This window comes from Pinus tabuliformis, chromosome 8 (assembly GCF_031772625.1).
Source record: "Pinus tabuliformis cultivar Carrire ecotype Pingquan chromosome 8, CPIR1, whole genome shotgun sequence".
Lineage (NCBI taxonomy): Eukaryota > Viridiplantae > Streptophyta > Pinopsida > Pinales > Pinaceae > Pinus > Pinus tabuliformis.
Window position 1 is genome coordinate 1,631,303,301 of NC_142294.1, and position 12,381 is coordinate 1,631,315,681.

A 12,381-nucleotide genomic window follows, 5' to 3' on the forward strand; every position below is an offset into this window, starting at 1 on the left:
TTTATGAGAGAATATTCAGTTATCTGAAGTGAAGCAGTTACATGCATGCAAGCATTAACTAACTAAACTCACAATTAATTCAACAAACTGTTTGAATTAATCTAACTGGACTTGACTCAGTTAACTGAGCCAACTAATTACAACTCAATATTACAACTCATCCTTATCTCTTTAACTGATGGATAAATTCCTCAATTAATGGAGAAACTGTTGCATGTCCCCACATAGACTTCATGTTTGATTTTCCTTAACTAATTAACTCATGGTGAATTAATTAATTATTTTACAAACAGCTGCTAAGATCAAATTCGAATTTTACTTCACTATTTTAGTTCAGGGACTAACTAAAATAGGAATCTACCTCGAACTGCTATTTTTAGCAATGTTATTTATATCACTTCTATTTTTCATTCCTTGTTGCTATGTCCAACACTGGTACCCAAACTGCTATTTATAGCAGTTCTATTTTTAGCATTTCTTGTTGCCATTTTCAACACTCATATCACCTTTTCTTGATTTTAGAAGCTCGATCTTGAAATGACTGTAACTCTGTAATTTCAAATCTTCAAGTTTTGAAATTGTGTCTTGTAGTAGCCCTCTGAGTCCTCTTTCCAACCCCGCAAGTCTGATCAATATTGTATTCTGCAAGGAAGAGTTATGTTAAATCTCCCACAATGACCTGATTATAGACTAGTTCAGTAGAGTGAACTTGTACGAAGTTCCACGTGTCCCTATTTCAACCTTAGGACCTGAAATCGATATACAGACGACTACAGTTTGTCCTCTTTCTGCATCTTCTTACAAAATTTCAATCTAATGCTTAGAGAGAAAGTTATGACGATTTTCCCAAGGTCGCCAGTTTAGAATTTAATTCAGGAGTCTGCAAAAACCCTAAATTCCTCATATTATATCTCCAAAAGTATAGTGAGAAAAGATCTGAAATTTGGACCCGAGCTTCACCAAGATTTCGGATCAAATGGGTTTTAATTTTAGAGTCTGAACCTTCGTAGAAAAAAAGTTATAGCAAAACTTCCATGATGACCTGTTTGAGATGAAATTTTGGAGCTTGAAAAAACCCTAACTTCCTCAAATCATAGCTCTGAAAATATAGTGAGATAAGATTTGAAATTCAGACTTGAGGTTCAAACCAATTTCTTCTCAAATGGGTTTTTTTTTTTTAGCTTTTGAAACTTCGTAGCGAAAAAGTTATAGTGAAAATGCCACGATGATCTGTGTGGAGTAGCAAAACCCTAGAATCCAAAGCTCTGATACCAAATGTTATGAAACCAGCTCACAAAAAGATAGAAAAGATAGATCAACACCTTCAAAATAAGCCTCTTCTAGGGGGAAACCTCCTTTACATTACACAAATGAATAATTCTTCGCTGATACAAATGACAATACCTCCTTTCTATATTTAGGAGTCTAAGGGGTCATAATGTAATCAGAGCCGACATAACAATAATAATGTAAGGGCACAACAATAACAATAGTTGGCTTCTATGGGGCACAATAATAACAATATAGGGACTACATGGGCACAAAAATATAGTAAGGGGGTTGTACGAATAACAATAAGGGGTTACACTAGTAGTATAAGAACCTAACACTCAACACCTTTCGGCATCAGATTCTATCAACCTATTCTCTGCCTCATTTATTTGAATGCCTTAAAGGGATGAAATTCGAGCACCCAAAGGCATGTACCTTGAGTGTTATAGTCTAAGGCCACGGTCTTAGATTTTGAATATTAATGAGTGCAAATGACGAGATGGGAGATCATATTCACCATTTATAGAGATACTTTGTCCAAGGGTTGAAACGATGGCCCTCATAGCACCTTTCCATAACCAATAACAAACAACGATTTGATTTCTTCCTTCTTCAGAATTTAAAAAAAGCAACATGGTCCCAAAATCCAATACACACAAATTGTAAGCTGAATAGGAAAGTCTAATAGGAAGTCCAACTTCGCTGACTTTATGCAGACTGGTATACATGTCCAGGGAAATTTATTAACCAATTAACAAATAAGGGCTTATATCAACTTTATACCATATTATTTATGATATTAGTAATTATGAGCACAACCCAGGTGTTCATTCAATTCATAGTATGTAATTTATCTGCAATTTATGAATGGGAGAACAATAATCCAAGTATTCAAGGCTACTAATATTGTGTGAGGAGTTATAAATCCTCTAATAAAACAACATAAGTCCATTGAGTGCATATCATATTCCATTCATGAGGCATGCCACCCTAGTGAAAGAGAACAATACACATTATTAACATATCAACCATACACACAATATTGGACAACATAGTCCACAAATTTATGTATCACTCAACATATGACATAATCTGTAATTTTTTAGCTTTACAACAGAATTAAAAGTACTAGATATTCATATATCCATGGACATATCAGGCCATTGTCAACCATGGATACATATAGATTTAAGCATTCATTCATTAACCATACAGAAGCATATATCGACTTGTCATCACGTTAAGCATAACTCATCATTCATAAATCAAATGCACATAAACCATTCTACTTATCTAAGTTGAATAAGATGGAAATTGAAGGAGGGACTTAAACTCTCCACCCAATCATAGGCTAGCTACATTGCAATATTGCTTGTAGTTTACCACCCTCGATTTGGATCCAAAGTCTAAGGAGATGATTTCCAAAGAAAATCGCATCAAAGGTTGGGCCATGTACTCAGGAGGTGAATCCCATGGTTCGTGGGCCTTATCTACTATCGTTTGATAGTATGCACCACAACAACTCCCTCACTCTTCTAAGCTCAATCACAAGGTCTCAACCCCAAGGCCCGACTCAATTAAGTCATTCAGTTCATCTCCCTGAGCTCCTCCACTCCTCTGCAACCATTTTCTTTTGTCATCAAGTGCCTCCATGAGTCTCCCCTTTTTTATGCTTCCTCTTTTTTCACCCCATGAGGTCTCCTCGATGGTCACTCGAAGATGTTGTACTTATCTTCTGTCATGTTTCAAGAATTCAAGAAGATGTGGTTGTTTTCCCTCATCCACTCATATCTTTTCCATGTGTCAGGTGGTGGATTGATATGTGATGTCACTTCTGCTACCTTGAAGGTGAGGACGCCATAATCACTTCTCCATTCTCCCAATTCAATGTTTGTTAGGTATGGGCTTGCTCAAGACATGCAATAGGTGTAACCATAGGTAACCAACAGGCACATGACATGCAACCCCCCATCAAAACCTTAGATCCATGTGCCCCTTTGTTCAGGACAGCCAATTACAATTCACATTTAATTTATTTCTATATTTACAACATATTCTCTTGGGCAACCATGACCTCCATGTTGGTGTTACACATTCAAAATTTAACATTACGAAAATAGGGGTAAGGTGAGGGATGTTATATATATATATATATATATATATATATATATATGTTCATGTATCTATGGTTCAAATTTTAGACCTTCATTTGTTATAATTCTAGAGGTATGTTCTAAGGAAGTTAGGCTTCCTAAATGTTCATCAAACATGTTAGCTTGGAATTTTCACTATAAATTTTGTTCTAGGATGTTTCAAAATGTGAAATTTAGATGATACAAATAGAACATCCTCATGTACTTGATTAAAATTTCAAACCTCAGTTCATTATAATTTCAGAGATATGGTCTAAGGAAGTTATGCTTCTTAAATGCTCCTGAAATTTGCTTCAAACAAATCAGCTTGGTATTTTCGCTATAACTTTCTTTCTACGAGGTTTCAGAATTTGAAATTTGAAGGTGACAAAGGAGAGATCTCAAAGTGTCTATGGTAAAAATTGCAAAACTTGCAAAACTTGTTTTTCTACAATTTGAAGATATGATTTGAGGAAGTTATTATTCATGAATACTCATGAAACATGCTTCAAATAGGTTAGCTTGTCATTTTTGTTATCACTTTATTTCTAAGATGTCTCAGAACCTGAAATTTGGATGAGTCAAAGAAGATATCTCGAGGTACCTGTGGTAGAAATTTTAGAACCATATTTACCAAATTGGATACATGGCATGTTGTGAAAATTCGCTCTTGGGAAGAATCCAAAAGAAACAATTTTTGGGATAAGTATACTTGGTGAAGGAAGAAGAAGCATGTAGACCTGGTGAAGACATGAGCAACAATCAGACTTGGTGAAAGAATAAGCAACTAACAAACATTGTGAAGAAGCAAGAAGGCCCAGTGAAGTAGGTTGGTGCCTACAAATATTTGCACCAACAAAGATTGATGTCTCTTGTAGGTTGGTGCCTACAAAGAAGTAGAGGGATCAATGTCTCTTATAGGTTGGTTCCTACAAAGAAGATGGGGGATTGGTATCTCTTATAGATTAGTGCCTACCAAAGCAACAAAGGAGATTTGTATCTCCTAGAAATTTGCCTACAAATTAATGTAATAGTAAGTTGGTGCTTATAAGATTTTTCACATAAAAAAGTTTTATATTTTTCTCCTATAAAAATTTCTAGATATATTTTGTATTACTTATTTAATTTATAATATTAATATTTAATGACATTTCACTGATTTAAAGAAATAAAAATTATCATTATATTGATTCACAACCCAGCCCATCTCAGTAATTCCATCTCAATATAATTATGAATCCAACATAACTACCTCTAATACACACGTCATTTGATTCCCTATTAGTTCATAGGGTATAATTAATACTTATGAATAATGCATACCTCATTTGATTTCCTATTACATCATACACTATAATGAATACTTACGAATTTACACTAGGTACCATTAGAAAATACAAGAAAGTGTGCAAGATTTTTTCCACGAGATTTTCAAAAAAAAATGGGTAAGTAATTTAATCTTTGGATGAAGAAATCAACCTACTTGTAAAACAATACATAGAGATAAGAAATATTACTAAGCAAACACAACTAATTCATATAATATAATTATACATCAAAAGAGAAATATAGCTATAAAACAAAAACTCTATAATTATACGTCAAAAGAGAAATATTTCTGTAAAACAAAAACTCTAATAGGTTTTAAGTGATAATAACACCAATATCATTATTTTTTGTCAAGAATTATTTTAAAAAATAAAATAAAATGAATAATTTAGTGTTGATGTACATAAAATAAAAAATAAAATGAATAATTTGATGTCAATGTACATAATTTGTTTTTGTTTTTTAAAAGTTATTTTATTATATTCACTAAAAGTAAGTTATATTGTTTTTGTTTTTAGATTAAAAAGATTTAATTTCAAATTTTTTTAAATCATTTTTATTAATTTTATTAAAATTAAAAAAATAAATATTAAATTAAATATTTTGAAAATTAAAAATTATTTTTATTTTATTTTTTAAAATATAAATTACTTTTTCAATTAATTATTGTATATTAATGAACAATTTTCATTTAAAAAAAAATTAAGTATGGAAAAAAATAAAATATCAATTTTATGTAGTTTTTTAATAAAATTTTAAAAATTAAAATCATTAAAAATTAAAATTAAAATTAAACTCACACCATTCAACTTAACTTGATGCAGGCATGGATTTTGAGATTTAAAAATTTGGTAAGATTGAAATCATCTTCAGTGGATTGATCTGGTTTGCTTGTTTGATATGTTAAATATTTTTATTGACTTGTTACATTTTTCTATGTTACATATACTTCATAATAAAATTTCAATGTCCTTACTACAATCCTAGAATTTCCAAAATATGGAAATGTGTGATTTTTAATAATAATAATATTTTTTTATATATATTTTTTAATTTATTATAAATTAGTATTTAAATTTTAATAAATGTAAATATGGTAATGTGTGATTATTTAATAATAATAATAATAAGTTATTTTTAAAATTTATTATAAATTAATGTTTGGCTGATTAGTATAGATTTATATTTATTTTTAAATAGTAAAAGGATTAAATATTTTAAGTTGTAATTTTTTAATGTAAAATTTCATAAAAGATATTTGATTGTTATTATAAATTCTTAGTAAATTTAGTGGAACTATACTTATTCTTAATAATATTATTTATATTAATTTCACATTTTCATATATAAAAGTATTATTTTTTATAATTATTAAACTTTAATAATTACTTGATATTTGTTGAGTGTATAAAATAACAAAAAATTCAATCCATTAAATAAAAATATATATAACAATTTTGTTAAACCAAACATAACCTCAATATTATATATGATAAATACATATAACATTAGTAAATGTGGTGGATATAAGTCCAATATATAGTTACCAACTTTAACAATATCATATATTGCAACAAACACAAAGTGATTATATTACTAACCAGCATAGATCCATCTTAAATATAGATCTAATATAAGTAGAGAGGGATTCAATTTCTTCATGTGTAAATTTTTTTATGAGTCAACATTATTTAAATGTTTTGTATTGTTATTTAACTTTTTTTATTTTTAGATTTTTTTTAAGTTTTTGTTTTGGGAAACATGAGCAAAATTTCAACTTTGATGACAAACAGACAACATTACACATAATACTTGTAACTTAAAATACCCAATAAAATAATCCTTATAGAGTTGAGACTTTTGTGATCCATAACATGTTTGTGAGAATAATTTCGGCAAAATCACATAGAAAATCATTTGTCGACGTGTTTCAAACCAACCAGTGTTGTTTATCGTCAGAGCAGAACAAATCTGAGCGACAAGTTAAATAGGGAATGCAGGTCCTTCCAACAGCTATATTTGACCGGGCAACGGTTAAAACTGACTTCTAACGGCTAGATTTGACCAGAGACCATGTTAATAAGGATCAAGAGAAAGAGGCAAGGTTGTTAGTTTAACAAATCTTTTAAATAAATTATTGAAATAAATCTATATAATTATTGATATTATTAATACTAATTTTATTAATTTAAAATAATATTATTATAATTCTTATTATTAGTGTTAATATTATGGTAAATAATTCTATTAAGAATAATAAGTATATTAATATTAAAATTCCCAATCTTAGGGTAAACCTATATTAAAATTAAAGTGAGAAAAATATTTTTTTTAATAAATTAAAACACCAGGAATTATTATTTAATAAATTAAAGATAAAAACAGATTAAAGAAATTAAAAAATGATTTATATATTTTTTATATTATTTGTTAAATCATGTATTAAACCAACAATATTTTAAAATTATTAAATTTTGGTCATTTATAACTTAAAATTCGGAAATTCCTCGAATTCAATTCTAATATAAACCGCACTTTCAACCCAATAAATTTTGTATATATATTCTTAATTATTGAAATTTAATTTTCATAATAATAAAAAGTTTAAGACAAGGCAGGTGCCATTGGGCTAAAAGTGTTTCGACTTGAACGCACAAGCAAAAACAATTTAAGTATATAATCACATTATTTAAACATGTTTAATTATTTTAATCTAATATGTTATTATTTAATAATCTTAATAATTGAACATTAAAGTATTTTTTTAATATGTTTTAATAATGGTTTTAACTCATTTTTTTATGGTAATTTTGAATTTTTGTAACATTTAGTTGAGATTTTTTCAAAATATCAACTTTTATACTAAAATTAATAATATAGAAACATCTTATTATATATAAAAGGTGTAACAGGATGAAATTTGGAAAATAAATATAATATAAAGCGTTTTAATTTATTAAAGATGTTATATATATATATATATAAATAAATGATTTTAAAAAAATTATATTTAGTATTTTTAATTAACAATGTTTTTTTTCAAAAAATTGTATAAATACTTCATGTTAAAAAAATACTAGGAAAATTAATAAAACACATTTGTAATAGAGCTTCAAAAGAATATACAAAGTATATTCTTAAACATTGCTAAATGCTAAACAAGTCCTTAAACATTAATTTAGAATCATCCAATAACACTACCCTAATTATTAACAATAGTTTTATGCACAAGATCAATTTAAAAGTTGATTTGCTTCTCATTCCATTTAACATAGTTATAGAAGCAAATTTGCTACTCAACATAGTAATCTACCTAAAAAAACATGTTTAAAAATGGTTATAAATATAGACAATTTTCTACATAATAGTGATATTATTTTTAACCTAGTTACAATAACTTTTGCTATCAAATTTTTTTGCATAAGAAGCACGTACTAAGTAGCAATACTGCATATTACACTTGTTTTTTTTGCCTTTTTTAGATGTGATATAATAACTCCATTTTTTCATCACTTATTTTCATTTTTTGTATTTTGGTGATTCTAGGAAGAATTTGCTTTTAAGAAAGGGATGAGTAATGAATCATATGCCACTTTAAATTCCTTAATTCTTAAAAATTTAATTTAAAGTTTACCTTGAAGTTATAACGTTAATGTAGAAATTTCTTAAATTTACAAAATGTTTAAGAACTAAAAGAGAATTTCCCTTAATTTAACCCAAAAAAATTAGCGAAATTTTATCCAAATTGCCCAATTTTGTCAAATATGTAAATTTTCTTACATAAAGGGTGAAAAACCCCAATTTTCATTTCTATAATTGTAATGTTTATGTTTGTATATGATGAATACCTAATGCCCAAACAATCTAATATGTAAATATTGTATTATTGGAAAATGTTATGTCATTGATATTGTGTGGAAGAATTCCAACAACCATAGAAGTCCAAGAGACCTCTTGGAAGATAAAAAACAAGGGCTAGTGAAATGTATTAATATGTATATTATGTTAATGAAATGAACCTCATATGTAATCTAATTGTTGTTTATTTATGTGAGTGTTTTAACATGGTGTTAGAGCCACGAGTTGTGTGGCCTTCGGATTTGTAAACCATGAGTTTTTTAGTTCTCCTTTTGTAATTTGGGTTATCTTCATGGGAAATTGGTCGATTTGGTTTGGTCATTCATGCCTTTGTATCTATTTGTATCCCTAATGGTTCTAGCGAGATGCTTACAGGGTTTGAACTCATACAAGAATTGTTGAATGGTGAACCTTGTTAGTGGATTGAAAATAACCTTCCTTCCAAGCTACTGAGTGATATTGAGGGTGAAGAACAAGCTCTGGTTTTCTGAGGCCTGTCTACATGCCCTTCACAACTAGTGAGTGCTTGTTCATTTGCTTTGTGTAGGATCCTTGTTATGATTTAATGCCTCTGTCATTCTGATTTATGTGTTTCTCTATCTCATCATCATATCTATCAACACACTCGAGAGTTATGCCATTCTTTGCATGGTGTATAGAGACATGTCTGCTCACTGTGCTCCATGTAAAAATTCCTCTGAGGTTTGGTCTTCTCTCTGTCTGTCAGTAATCCTCTCTTATTTGTACCCATCTATGTGATTGTTGGTGAATCATGTTCACAACCTATTCTTTTGGTAGATGCTTGTATGTGTTTCTATTCATTAATAGTGTTGGACGTGTAGAAATTCCCATTGTAGATCACCTGATAATGCAATATACTAAAGCAAAATACTTGATCTACTTCTAAAAACAAACTTGCAGAAACTTAATTGATTTTGAGCAAGATCAAATAGAACACATATAACAGAGAATGAGAAATCAATCACACATGAACACAAAAGAATACTCTGGGGAAAGCCTCAGCTAAAAACCCTGATCTCTGTATTATCATACAAGTGGAATATGTCCTGATTACACAAAGCTTTAGATCACAAGCTATCCAGCTCTCAGTACAATCCCTCAATGTTACTCATAGACTGAATAGACACAACATATGCCATCCCTCAGTCCTCCAAGCCTCTTATTTCCTTACACAGTTTCTCTTGGGTCCTCTGGTTGCCACCTATGTGAATTCACCTCTCACACAACTCACCAAACTCAGAAGTAACTGCGCAATATCCAAGGAATGAATTCCTTCTGCATGCAAGAGATATCCTCAATGGAATATTCCTGCAACTGATAATACACTGTCCCATCATCTGATCTCAACTGGGTCTCTGACTGAACTGACATGCATGAGTTATTTATGAGAGAATATTCAGTTATTTGAAGTGTAGTAGTTACATGCATGCATGCATTAACTAATTGAACTCACAATCAGCTCCACAAATTGTTGGAACTAATCTAACTGGACTTAACTCAGTTAGCTGAGCTAACTAATTACAACTCAAAGTACAACTCATCCTAATGTCCTTAATCAAGGGATAACTTCCTCAATCAAAGGGGAAATTGTTGCATGTCTTCACATAGACTTCATGTTTGATTTTCTACAACTAATTAACTCAAGATGAATTAATTAATTATTTTTCAAACAGCTACTAAAATCAAATTCGAATTTTAATTTTCAATTTTAGTTCAGGGACTAACTAAAATTGCAATGTATCCCGAAATGCTATTTATAAGAGTGCTATTTTTAGCACTTCTATTTTTAGCATTTCTTGTTGCTATTTTCAACACTCTCTCTCAACAAGAAATGGATTATCAGTCACCCCAATCCTGTCTCCGTGGAACTCGAACTTGCATTTTGACAATGCCTTAGTCAAAATATCTTCATCCTGCTCCTCGGTCGAAACATACAGCAACAACATGATCCTCTTCACGACACAGTCTCAAAGATGATGATACTGAATATCGATGTGCTTGGACCTATCATGAAATACTAGATTCTGAGAGAGTTTGATACAACTCTGTTTATCACAATAAATCACAGTTGGATCCATCCTCTAACCAAACAATCCAACCAGAATTTTCCGCATCCAAATGGCCTCACATGTTGCCTGACTGGCAACCATGTATTCAGCATCTGCTGAGCTAAGTGCAACTAACCTCTGTTTCCTGTTGTACCAAGAAACCGTAGTTGAACCAAGGTTGAAAATTCCTCCTGAAGTGCTCTTCTGGTTTAATGGACTCCCTGCCCAATCTGCATCTGTGAAGCCCTGAAGCTTCACTCCCTCTGTCCGTTTGTACCACAATGCATACTGAGATGTGCCTCTGAGGTATCTCAGCACATGATTCACTGCCTTCCAAAACAGCTTGGTAGGTTGAACCATAGCTTGACTCAGTTGGTTCACCACAAAGCACAAATCTGGTCGTGTGTTCACTAGATACATCAATGAACCCACAAGATGTCAATAAACAGTAGCAACTACTACCTCACCTGAAGTAGCATCCTCCTTCCTCCAGTTACCAGCTAGAGGAGTCTGGATGGGCTTGCACTTCTCCATGTGGAATCGCCTGAGTATCTCATTGGCATACTTGCCTTGAGACACAAACACTTCCCCATCCTTCTGCCACACTTCCAAGCCTAGAAAGTAGTGCATAAGACCCATGTCTTTCATCTCGAACTCTCTTGAAACGTCCTCCTTGCAAGACTTGATCAACTGATCATCACCTGTCAATATCATATCATCAACATAAAGAACAATGATCAATGTCTTACCTTCTACCATGATGTGGTAAAGGTTCGCATCTGCTTCACCCTTTATGAAGCCCAACCCGGTGAAATAGCTGTCGATCCTAGTGTACCAAGCACGAGGTGCTTGCTTTAGCCCATACAAAGCCCTCTTAAGTCGACACACATGCGACTCACAATCGAAGGTCTCAAAACCTTATGGCTGCTCAATGTACACCTCTTCCTCAATCTTCCTATTGAGGAACATAGTCTTCACATCCATCTGATGGATCTTCCAACCCATCTAAGTTGATAGTGCCAACATCGATATGATAGATGAGTACCTTGCTACAGGAGCAAAAGTCTCATAATAGTCGATCCCCTTGACCTGTGAGAAACCATGGGCAACAAACTGCCATCAGCTGCTTGCTTTACCTTGTAAAGCCAACAGGAACTCACCACTGACTTGTCCTTCGGTCTTGGGACAACATCTCAAACACAGTTCTGAACAATGGAGTCATACTCCTCCACCATTTCATCAACCCAGACTGGTTGCTGCACTGCTTCCTCGAATGAAGAAGGTTCGGTCTCTACACACTCCCCAACCAGGGCCATGTAACCAGTGTACCGCTCGGGTGATCTCCTCTGTCTGCGCTGAGAGGATGGTTGTCCCACATTCTCTCTCACATCCATCACCAATTTGTCAGCTTCCCTTGAGCGTTTCCGTCCATCTCTGGAAGACTCTGCATGAGTGGATGTCTCCACTCCCAGATCCTCTGCATGCGGCTGCTCCGCATCAGTCTGAGGCTCCTCCTCCTTAGGAACTAAAAGTTCCTCCTCTGCATGCAATTTGAGCTCCCTCTCAAGTGATACTCGCATGGCTTTCTACTCGTCGAACTTCAGATCTCTGCGTGCCATTGTCCTCTAACTGGTAGGCAAGAACACTCGATAGTTGTCGGGTGTATTAGTGTACCCCACAAGTATCCGCAACTCAACTGTTGGATCTAGATTCTTCCGGGC

General features: G+C 32.1%; 1 pseudogene; it reads left to right on the forward strand.

Moving 5' to 3' along the window:
* The window catches only part of LOC149242384 (stromal cell-derived factor 2-like protein), a 111,047-nt pseudogene that overhangs the window by 40,693 nt on the left and 57,973 nt on the right, over positions 1 to 12,381 (forward strand).